Source organism: Lutra lutra, chromosome 9 (genome assembly GCF_902655055.1).
Source record: "Lutra lutra chromosome 9, mLutLut1.2, whole genome shotgun sequence".
Taxonomy (NCBI): Eukaryota; Metazoa; Chordata; class Mammalia; order Carnivora; family Mustelidae; genus Lutra; species Lutra lutra.
Genome location: NC_062286.1, coordinates 32,062,976 through 32,073,990, shown reverse-complemented (window position 1 = coordinate 32,073,990; position 11,015 = coordinate 32,062,976). Strand labels below are relative to the sequence as shown.

The window sequence follows — 11,015 nt, the reverse complement described above, 5'->3', positions numbered from 1 at the left end:
GCGAGCTAGTTATTTAACCAACTTATATATTGCAGTGTACCCAGGCACCTCACTGGCACTGGGAAAAAGATGGAAAAGACATCATTTCCAGTATTCAAGAAGCCTACTTGGATGAAAAAAAATAAAGGTACAAAAGACTGCACATAATTATACTTTGGGGGAAAAAGAAAGCCTTTGGAATGAACCGTGTTAACAGATGAAGAGTTTAAGGCGCGCCGGACAAAAAGGTAGAAAGCTGTAGGCTAGACTAGGGTTCCAGGACCTTAAGGAAAAACGGAGCTGAGCTGTTTAGCGAGCCTGGAGCACAGCAACGGGCACAAAGCTAGAAAACAGGGTGGCGCCTGACTGTGGAGAGCTTCCCAACGAGAAAAGGAGCGAGAAGCTCCACAGTCAAGAGTTTTCGGAACTGCAGCGATCGGACACACGCCCGTGGAAACAGGCCGCTGGGTTTGTGCCTAGGTAATCCCTTGTATCCTTCCTGAGAATATTTTCTATAGCATGATGAGGGCAGAAACGAGGAGGTGTGAGTTCATGTAGATTTGAGTTTATTGGGAGGATGCTTGGTCTTGAACGAGAACGGAGACAAAGGTGGTTTCTGGTTTTATTTCCAAAGCACTTGAAGCAAATGGAAAAACAAGATGAAGAGTACAGCCACCTGAAGGGAGAGGGGGAAGTGTGCCCACCCTAAACCCCGCGCGGTGGGAAGCGCGTTACTGACGCCGAGCAAGTATGTATGTGCTCGTCACATCCAGTATTTTTAAGTTCACATTTGGGAACGAGAGGGTAAGCTTTGGCAAAAATGATCTCGCCCAGCGTGAACACGTTTACTTCGATATGACATTCATCACAAGATTGGTTCGACTTGCTGCCCCCTGGGTGGCCCATCTGTCTCCTCCTGAATCCGCTCAGATACCACCCCGCCCCCCCCCCCGCCCCCGCGCGCGCGCGCGCCTGCTGAGCCGCGAACACGGCAGCGGTGTGTCCCACAGCTCACAGCTGCCTGTCACGGCAAAGCCTCCACAGGTTTGTCGAAAGGCTGTGTGGACCGTAAAGCAAGACTGGGACGTATGATCTGACAAACTGAAGGTCTCCGCGCGGGCAGGGAAGCGGCCTCGTGTCACGGTTGACGCGGGCTTCCTCTGAAGCGCTGCTGAGAACTTGGAAAGGAACCAGACTTGCTACAGTCACGGCGTTCATGGAAAAGTAGTTTGTTTCCCGAGCGCCTTCCAGGGCGTCTTCAGGGCTCCGGAGCAGAAACCGCCGCAGCGTGGGCACCCGGGACGTCACGGCTCCGCCCGGAGGCTGCCCCTCCCGAGGCCAGGCGGCGCGGCCCCGGCTTCCAGTGCGGCGTGCGCCGGGGGACCGCTCCGGAAGCCTCCCGGCCCGCGCGCCCTGAGCGTCCGGTTGCCCCGGAGACGCCGCGGCCCTTCGCTCCTCAGTTGCTGGGCGGGTGGCGGCCGGCGCGCAGCGACCTCCCCCGGGTCGGGACCGCTCCGGGTTGCGCGAGACGGCGTCGCGGGCGCCCCCCGACCACACCGTAAGTGGGGGTGCTGACGGAGAGAGGGCCGGGGTCTGCAGGACGCGCCCAGGTGAGGGAAAGTTCCTGAGGGCAGGAGAGCGGGTTGGGGGGGAAGAAGGGGGGTGGCAGGCAGGGCGGAGGCGAGGGCCGGAGGTGACGGGGTGCTCCCGCCGGCCGCAAGCCCCACCTGCTGCGGCTCCCTAGGGGCGAGAGGGAGGTGCGGCCCGGGGGCGGCGAGTGCTGAGGTGGTGGCAGAGGGGACAACGGGGGCGCACCCGCGCGCTGGGAAACCGTGTGTGGCCGAGAAGCCGGACTGCCTTTAAAAGGTCAAGATCTCTTTAGAGGCCTGGAAGTAAGGTGGACTGTGCCAAGCTTCCAGATACGTGTACATGTGAAATGCGATGTTTTAAGCAAAATGAGTTTCTTGGGTTATGTGAATTATACGGTCTCCTGGTTTCCCCGGGGATGCTTTTAATGACTCTGATTGTACTACCGCCAAGACATTTATTAACAGGTGCATGTACTTTTGAAGTTCTGTAATTCAAATTATGTTCATAAGACAGATGCAGAATGCGTTTGCAGCCCATTTTCTTGATCAGTTCTGTTAAATATGAATGCTACCAAGTTTGGGTGCACTGGAAACAACAGTAAAACAACATCGCACATTGTGACTTTAAGCCTGCAGAATTGAACTGGGCTTGCCCGGTCTTGAAAATGTCTCCTTGCTTCCCTCGCTCCTAACACCACTGTTTACACCAGTTTCTTATAAACTTAAGATTAGGAGATTGATGAATTTTTTTTCACCCCATTACTCTCCCCTTCTTAATTTTGTTTTTCTTCCCCCAGTGCGTTCCATAGGCGTGCTTGAGCCCTCAGGCCGTGCTTGGTGATGCAATCATGGAAAATAATCTGCCTCCCAGTGTTTCCTGTTTCTGTGTGCATCATTTCCTTCTGACTAAGGAAATTAAATAGGAAACTCAAAGAATTTAATGATCCACTCAAGTACCTTATCTACTCGAATATCTTTCTATATTTACCAGTGGGTCCAAGTCTATATCTGTTTTTGCCTTTGTACACAGAACTTGATTAATTTAACAGTCAAGTGTTTGGTAAATTTTGAAGTCAGGAGGCCCCATAGCCCAGAGATACATAGGCTCAGCTGAAGGTCACTAATGACTATGTACAATATTTCCAACCAGTTTTATCTATTCCCTGTCAATGGCTCTATCACTGCTTGATCTTGATTTGCTGCCCAGATACTGTATTAACCATCAAAATGTGATTATTTCCTTTGCTGAAAATAGAAAATTATTTTTCGAATTAAGTGGCAAGGTTCGAGAATAAAGTTATGGCAGCACTTCCAACAGGGTGAGCACCTGGCACGTGCCAGCCACTGGGCTGAGAATGCAAGTCAGCTGTGATGAATAATGTGTAAAAAAGGGAGTGGCGGGAGTTGTGAACACAGGATGTGTACAGAGAAAGAGCTTGCCTTTAGGAATTGGGGAAGGATGGGGCGCCTGGGTGGCTCAGTGGGTTAGAGCCTCTGCCTTCGGCTCAGGTCATGATCCCGGAGTCCCGGAGTCCCAGAGTCCTGGAGTCCCAGAGTCCTGGAGTCCTGGGATTCTGGGATGGAGCCCCGCAACAGGCTCTCTGCTCAGCAGGGAGCCTGCTTCCTCCTCTCTCTCTGCCTACTTGTGATCTCTGTCTGTCAAATGAATAAATAAAGTCTTTAAAAAAAAAAAAAAAAGGAATTGGGGAAGGATAAAAGAAAGGACATTTGAGTTGAACTGCAGAAGATGAGGACTTGGGGGTCAGACCTTCTCAACAGTGACTTAAGCAGAGACAGATCTGAAAGTGTTTGGGAAAGAATCTCAGAAGCAATGTGGGAAAGGTACATTGGGACCAGAGTGTAAAAGACTGTAAGTATCCTACTATAATCTTTTTTTCATTCTGTGGCATCAGAGGCCATAAGACACTCTTGAGGAAGGATAATATCTGATTATCTTGATGTTTGAGAAAGATGTTTTTGGTGTATTCAATGTAGATATGCAGAAGAAAAGTGAGTTATGACACTTCAGTCCCACCAAATGTAGATTTTTTAAATAGTTTAATTTTAACATAATTTCAAACTTGCAGGAAAAGTACAATGAACTCCCATACATCTACATTCATTAATTGTGCTCCGTTTGTTTTATCATTTCTTTTCTGTCTCTCCATATATAAATACATGCACATTCATTTTTTGTACCTTTTGATAGTGTTACAGATACCATGTGCCTTTACCCTTAAGTAGTTCAGTGTCTATTTCCTAAGAATCAGGACATTTTCTTACATAACCACAGTACAGATTGCCAGAATCAGGAAATTTAGTACCTCGTCCACAGTCAATGGTTAGATTTCACCAGTTATCCCACTATCACTCTTGACAGTTATCCCATTCTAAGATTCCTTTTAGGATCACACATTACATTTCCTTTTCATATTTTTTTAGTCTCCTTCCTTCTGGAACAGTACCTTGACCTTTATCTTACCTTTATCTTTTATGACCTTACCATTTTTTAAAAAATACAGGCTAGTAATTTGTAGGATGCCAAAGTTTTGTCTATTTTTTAAATTTTTTTATTTTATTAAGATTTTATTTATTTATTTGACAGAGACAGAGATCACAAGTAGGCAGAGAAGGGAAGCAGGCTACCTGCTGAGCAGAGAGCCCACGTGGGGGGGGAGGGGCTCAATCCCAGGACCCCAGGATCATGACCTGAGCTGAAGGCAGAGGCTTTAACCCACTGAGCCCCCCAGGTGCCCCAATTTTGTCTGTTTTTTTTCTCATGATTCGATTCAGGTTTTGCATTTCAGGCAACAGTACCACTAAGGAGATGCTGGGTCCTTCTCAGTGGTGCATTGTCTTTTCTACAATTTCATGTAAATGGAACTATACAATATGTGTGTTGGGGGAGTTGTCTGACTTCTTTCACATGGCATGTCTTCAGCTTTTTTTTTTTTTTAATGCTTATCACGTAATAGCATGTATCAGTACTTTCCTTTTAATGTTGAATGAGTATTTCATTGTGTGGATTTTCATTCATTGATTAATGGATATTTAGTTTGTTTTCAATTGAAGCTCTTATGAATAATGGTACTGTAACATTTGTATGCATATCTTCGTATAGGCGTATATTTTTATTTTTCCTGAGTAGATACCAAAGAGTGGAATTGCTGTTTATGTTTAACTTTTATGTTAAATTTATGTTTAATTTTTAAGATATTACCAAACTGTTTTCCAGTGGGGCTGTGCCACTTAACATTCCCACCATTAATGTGTGAGAGTTCCAGTTTCTATACATCTTTATCAATCCTTGATATTGTCAGTCTTTTGGATTTTACCCGTTCTGGTGGATGTGTGGTGGTATCTTATTTTGGTTTTAATTCATATTTCCTAATGACTAATAGCATCCTTTCATGCACTTATTAAACATCTGTATATCTTCTTTGGTAAAATATCTCTATTAATCTTTTGTCCATTTTGGGGGTGACTGGCTGGCTCAGTTGGTAGAGCATGCAACTCTTGATCTTGGGTTTATGAGTTTGAGCCCCATGTTGGGGGTAGAGTTCACTTGAAAAAAATCTTTTGTCCTTTTTAACTTGGGTTATCTGGCTGCCTGTTGAATTATAAGAGGACTTTATGTATTGTGTATACAAATCCTTTAATATTTTCTTCAGTCTGAGGCTTATTTTTTCATTTTCTTAATAAAACAATTTTTTTTGGAGAGCAAAAGATTATAATTTTGATGAATTCCATTTTATCAACTTTTTCTTTTATCATGCTTTTAGTGTCATATCTTAGAAATTTTTGCCTAACTTAAGATCAGAAAGATTTTTCTACTTTGTTTTTATTAGAAGTCAGTAGTAGTTGCAGCTCTTACATTTTGGTCTGTGATTCATTTGAGTTAATTTTGGTATATTGCATAGGTATCTAAGTTTTTGTTTGTTTGCTTGTTTGTTACATATGGACCTCAATTTTCCTAGCATCATTTGTTGAAAACATTCTCTCTTCATTGAATTGCCAGGGCATCTTTGTTGAAATCAATTAGCTATAAATAAAAAGGGTCATTTCTTGATGTTCTGCTCTGTTCACTGATATATATGTGTCTTTACGCCAATACCATATTCTTTTGATTTACTATAACTTTATGGTAAAATTTGAAGTCAGGTATTAAAAGTCTTCCCAGTTTGTTTTTAATTCCAGGTTGCTTTGGCTATTCTTGTTACTGTGCATTTACATATCAATCTAAGGTTCAACTTGTTAATTTCTACCCCCAAAAAAATCTGTTGGGGTTTTTATAGGGATTGAATTTAATCTGTCAGTGAGTTTATTCAGAACTGACAACGTAATTGAGTTTTCCAATCCATGAACTTGACATTTCTCTCCTTTTATTTATCTCTTCTTTCATTTCATGAGCAGTATTTTTAATTTTCAGTGTAGAGGTCTTACACTTCACTTGTTAAATTCATTTCAAAATATTTTATTCTTTTGATGTTATGATAAATAGAATTAGTTTCATTTCATCTTCAAATTGTTGCTAGTGCATAGAAACACAATGTTACTGTATTGATCATCTATCCTACTACATTGCAAACTTGTTCATTAGTTCAAGTTGTTTTTTCATAGATTCATTAGGATTGTTTGCTTATAGTGACATGGCATTTCCAAATAATGACAGCATTAGTTTCCATTTCTAATCTGTACAATGTTTAATTTCTTTTTCTTGCTTTGTTGCAGTGGCAAGAACTTCCAAAACAATGTTAAATAGAAGTAGTAAAAGCAAAATCATTTTCCCAGTCTTAGGGGGAAAGCATTGTCTCTCACCCTTAAGCAGGTTAACTGTACATTTTTCACAAATGTCTTTGAAGAAGTTCCCTTCTATTCCTGGTTTGTTGAAAATGTTGGCTTTTGTCAAATGCTTTCTTCAGGTCTATTGGGATGGTCATGTAGTTTCATCTTTTATTCTGTTATTATGGTGTTACACATAACTGATTTTTAGATATTAAACCAACCTTGCATTCTTGAAATTAATTCCACATAATCAGACATATAATCCTTTTCATATATGTCTGGATTTGGTTTGCCAATTATTTTGTTGGGGATTCTTGTATCTATATTCATGAGAATAATGATCTGTAGTTTTCTAGTAATTTCTTAGTCTGCGTATCAAAGTAATATTGGCCTTATGGATTGAGTTAGGAAATGTCTCCTCTCTTTTATTTTTGGGACTAGTTTGTGAAGAATTAGTATTAATTCTTCTTTTGAATACTTGGTAGAATTCACTTTTGAAGCCATCTGACCCTTTTCTTTGTGGGCATATTTTTTATTATTATTCAATTTCTTCATTTGTCACTTTAAAGTCTTTGTCAGCTAAATAAAATAGCTGGGTCCATTCAGAATCCATCTTTATCGTCTTTTTTTTCCCCTGAATATCAGGCACACTCGTTTTTCTTAGTATGTCTCATTATTTTTTTAACTGAAAACCAGACACTTTAGATACTTTATCCATGCTGGATTCCAATTTTCTCCTGAGGGCTTTTTTTTGTGCGGGTTTGTTTTTTTTTTTTTTTGCAACTTGCCTGTATTCCAGAATCTATCTCCTTCCAAGTGTGGGACTGTTGATGTCTGTGTTAAGTTTTTTATTTTTTAGCCTGGCTCTCTAGGATTCACCATTGTCTGCCCAATAATTTGGGCAGCAGTGGTACCTAAATAACTCTAGCCATAGTCTTTCACCCTCTTCCAGTGGATCTTTGGTGGGTTGGAGACTGTATTCATTATACATTCATAGTTCAGTCAATCCTCAAATCTGCTTCAGCCTTAACTTCCCTCAGGGCCTTCCCTTATCTTCCCTGTGCATTCCTCATAGTTTCCCAGTTAGCCAGAGATATGCAAAGCCAACCTAACCCTTCTATGGTTCTTTCATTTCCATGATCTTCCCATAAATTTTTGGCTAGTCTGTAGCTCACCCCTATTGGAACCACATCCTTAGGTTTGCAAAGCTGTGGCTTTTTTCCTGTTTGTTTCCTACTGAATTTGTAAGAATTTTACTGACAGTATTGTCACAGGTTTTCAGCCTGTCACAGGTTTGAGCTATGTCGAGCACATTTTCTCTTGGAGTAAGGCTTCTGGTTCATGGCCAGTTCACAGTGGTAGAACTACTGCACCTGCTGAGCTGAGGGACGGGGTAGAGGAAGAAAGGCAGCAGACCCTGGGAAGAAGCCACAGACTCCCACTGTACTTAGTGGAATTCTAATTTATCATGAATAAATACTTCTCAATTTGTTTTTTGCCTTTGGTTGATTTCCAGAGCCTGCAATTATTATGGGTTAGTTTTGGTTTTGGTTTTAGTTTTGTTGTTGTTGTTGTTGTTGTTTTTTAAATTTTCTCTGGTCTTGTGTTTTAGGAAGAGGATTCACCAACCTCTTTACCCCACAGTAGTCAAAGTCAGACCCCTGGTACTTTTTCATGGGATTAAAAAAAAAAAAAGTATTTCTTATATAGAAACCATTTTAAATTCTCAGTCTCTAGGTAAATTTTTGTAAACTCTGTTTTTCTGGAAAATTATCCATTTCCAGGGCACCTGGGTGGCTCAGCAGGGGGCCTGCTTCCCCACCCCACCCCCGCCTGCCTCTCTGCCTACTTGTGACCTCTCTCTCTGTCAAATAAATAAATAAAATCTTTAAAAAAAATAAAATTACCCATTTCATAATTACCCATTTCATCTAAGTTCTCAGATTCATCTTTATAGATGCTTTATAGATGCCTGCAAAGTAGCCTCAGTCTTTACTCTATCATATTGTTTTATATTATAATTTTTATGTGTACAATGTTAATCTGTGTTTCTTTCTCTATGTATTATGTTTGATTTTTATTTCTTACACTTCTTCAGGTATATTCTTAACACTTCTAGTTCCTGCTTTCTTTTTTTTTTTCTTTTTTAAGATTTATTTATTTATTTATTTGACAGACAGAGATTACAAGTAGGCAGAGAGGCAGGCAGAGAGAGAGAGAGGAAGAAGCAGGCTCCCTGGGATCATGACCTGAGCCTAAGGCAGAGGCTTAACCCACTGAGCCTCCCAGGCGCCCCAGTCCCTGCTTTCTTATTTAACTTTTATTCTCCGGTTTGTCTGTTTTTAATGGTATATTTTACTCCTCCATCTATTCAGTTATCAATGAGTTTATTCTGCTTTCTTCTTTCCCCTTCCATTTCTTAAACATATTTTTAATTGCATTACTTTCTACACTGTCAGCAGTAGTGTGTAACAGTGTAGAAACATAACATTTCTAACATATAGAAACATTTCTAACATTTATATGTTATTCTTCCACCCTTGTCCTTACCTTTGCTATAGCCTTCAATGAAGTATGTTAAACGCTTACTGTAAATCTCTTCCTGAAGTTTTCCCAATCAGCTCTTGGTTGAAAGTTATCACCTTGTAGATTCTTTGAGAAGGTTCATGAATAGAGTATTCCTGGAGGTCCTGCATATTTAAACTGTATCTATGACTTTGGTACTTGAAGGACAGCTTGGTTGAATGTAAAATCCTGGCTTTCACTTTCTTCTCTTGAATTTCTTCAAAAGGCTGTTATATTTTTCTGTGGCATGGTATATTCTCTTGACAAGTTTGATGTCACCCTCATTTTCCTACATTTCAGTTTAGTCTTTGTGCCTACAGGCTATGAGAGTATTTTCTTTGATAGTTTTATTCAAATACATCTTTGAGTTGATTGTTCTGATTCCATTTTCCCAACTACTGATTGGCCTTTTCAGTATGTATAATCTGATCTTATTTTGTTGCCAGAAAAATTTCATAGTTTATAGTTTCAACTATTGGTTCTGTTCCACTGTTTTGTTTTCTTCAGAGACTCTGGATACATATGTCGGGTCTTCTTTGCCTGTCTTCCATTTCAACCACTTTCTCTCTAAACTCTCTTACTTTGTCTTTGTCTCTTCTGTCTTTTAGATCTTTCGACTCTTACTTTGTCCCTTATTTTGTGTTTTTCTTCTCTTTCTTTCTTAAGTTCAATCAACTCTTTTTTTTCTTTTTCTTTTTTTCCTCTCTCTCTTTTTTTTATTATTATTATTATTTTTTTTTGTTTGTTTGTTTGGTTTGGTTTACTTCTAGTCTTATTTGAATTTCTGATTCAAAGTGGCTTCTCATGGAGCACCTGTGTGGCTCAGTCAGGTAAGCTCTGCCTTCAGCTCAGGCCATAATTCCTGGGTCCTGGGATTGAGCACCACGGAACCTGATTCTTCCTCTCCCCCTGCTTCCCAGCCACTTGTGCTTTCTCTCCCTGTTTCTCTCTCAAAAAATAAAATCTTAAAAAAAAAAAAAAGTGGCTTTTCATATCTCCAAATGAATGTTAGAAGATATTTAAATCAGTTTGGAGTATTGTGTTAGTTTTCTTCTGCTTCATTGTTAGGTTTTTTTGGAATGATTTTTATCAATGAAAATGTCCAATTCTCATTTCTATTTTCTTCTAATAGTAGATTTATTTGGAGACTGCTTTTCTCTATTTTATAATTTCCTAGGCAGATTTTGTCCTGTAATAATTGACAGTAATCCTAGCTTAAGAAAGTCCTTTCTGTCACTGTAACAAAGTACAGCTTCTTTAATGAGTAGCACTCTTTCTTTCTTTTTTTTTTTTTTTTAACTTAGTGGTAAAGAGATTTGCATGTCCTTCAGTTTTGGGGTTCTCTTTTGTCTTGCAGTGGCACAAATTTATCCCTCTTGCTTCTTTTTCCTTTCCTTTCCTATCCAGTCTCTGACAAAGATCGGATAAGCCTTTCCTTTCCCTCTTGCTCAAGATTAGTGTCCCGCTAACTGATGCTCCCTCAGTTTCCATGACTTTTACATCCCTTCCTGATGGCAAATGCTCTGATCTACCAGGACACACTTAATATTTTTACACTTGTGATGTATTTTCTCTTCAGGGGATGGAGGGGGAATGATTTTAAGTCTATCTTGGGCCCTTCGTTTCCTCTTCTCTCTTCTTTACAGTTTTTCCAGATCCCACCCCATTCCTGTATCTGCTCTTTGCAAAGGCTTATAGTGGAACCTTAAGAGATATCTCTTTCAGAATTTGGAGTTTACTTTTCTACTTAAGTTTTTAAATTCCTCTGTCTTCCTGTTATTTTGCAAGCATTGCATTTATCTGGGTTTATTGTTCTGGTTGATTTCTACAGCTTTGAGAAAGCTATGTGAAAAGATTTGATTTAGACAGCTGCCATTATCCTCAGCTCTCTCAAAGTTCTCCACCATATACATCTTCACAAGCCATTTAGGTATAATGTGGAACAGGTTTGAGAACTTTGAGTAGGGGTAGAGGATAAGAAAGAAGGCAATTTAAAACAAATGGATTTTGAGATGATTCTATTTGTGTAGAGATAGTCATCAAACAGATAGTTGGTCTGTACCTCAGGTAAGATATTAGGAATTACTGCTTCTTACT

At 40.2% G+C, this 11,015-nt stretch overlaps 1 protein-coding gene across 3 annotated transcripts in view; it reads left to right on the top strand.

Moving 5' to 3' along the window:
• Window positions 1-641: 641 nt before the first annotated feature.
• The window catches only part of CDKL4 (cyclin dependent kinase like 4), a 43,755-nt gene continuing 33,381 nt past the window's right edge, over window positions 642-11,015 (top strand). The window contains exon 1 of one of the 3 annotated variants that reach the window (XM_047743781.1): window positions 642-1,537. The gene's annotated coding sequence lies outside the window, so the exon portion shown is untranslated. Of the gene's footprint in view, window positions 1,538-3,316; window positions 3,439-11,015 lie in introns of those variants that run through there. The other 2 variants (XM_047743783.1, XM_047743782.1) reach the window with 2 other exon arrangements.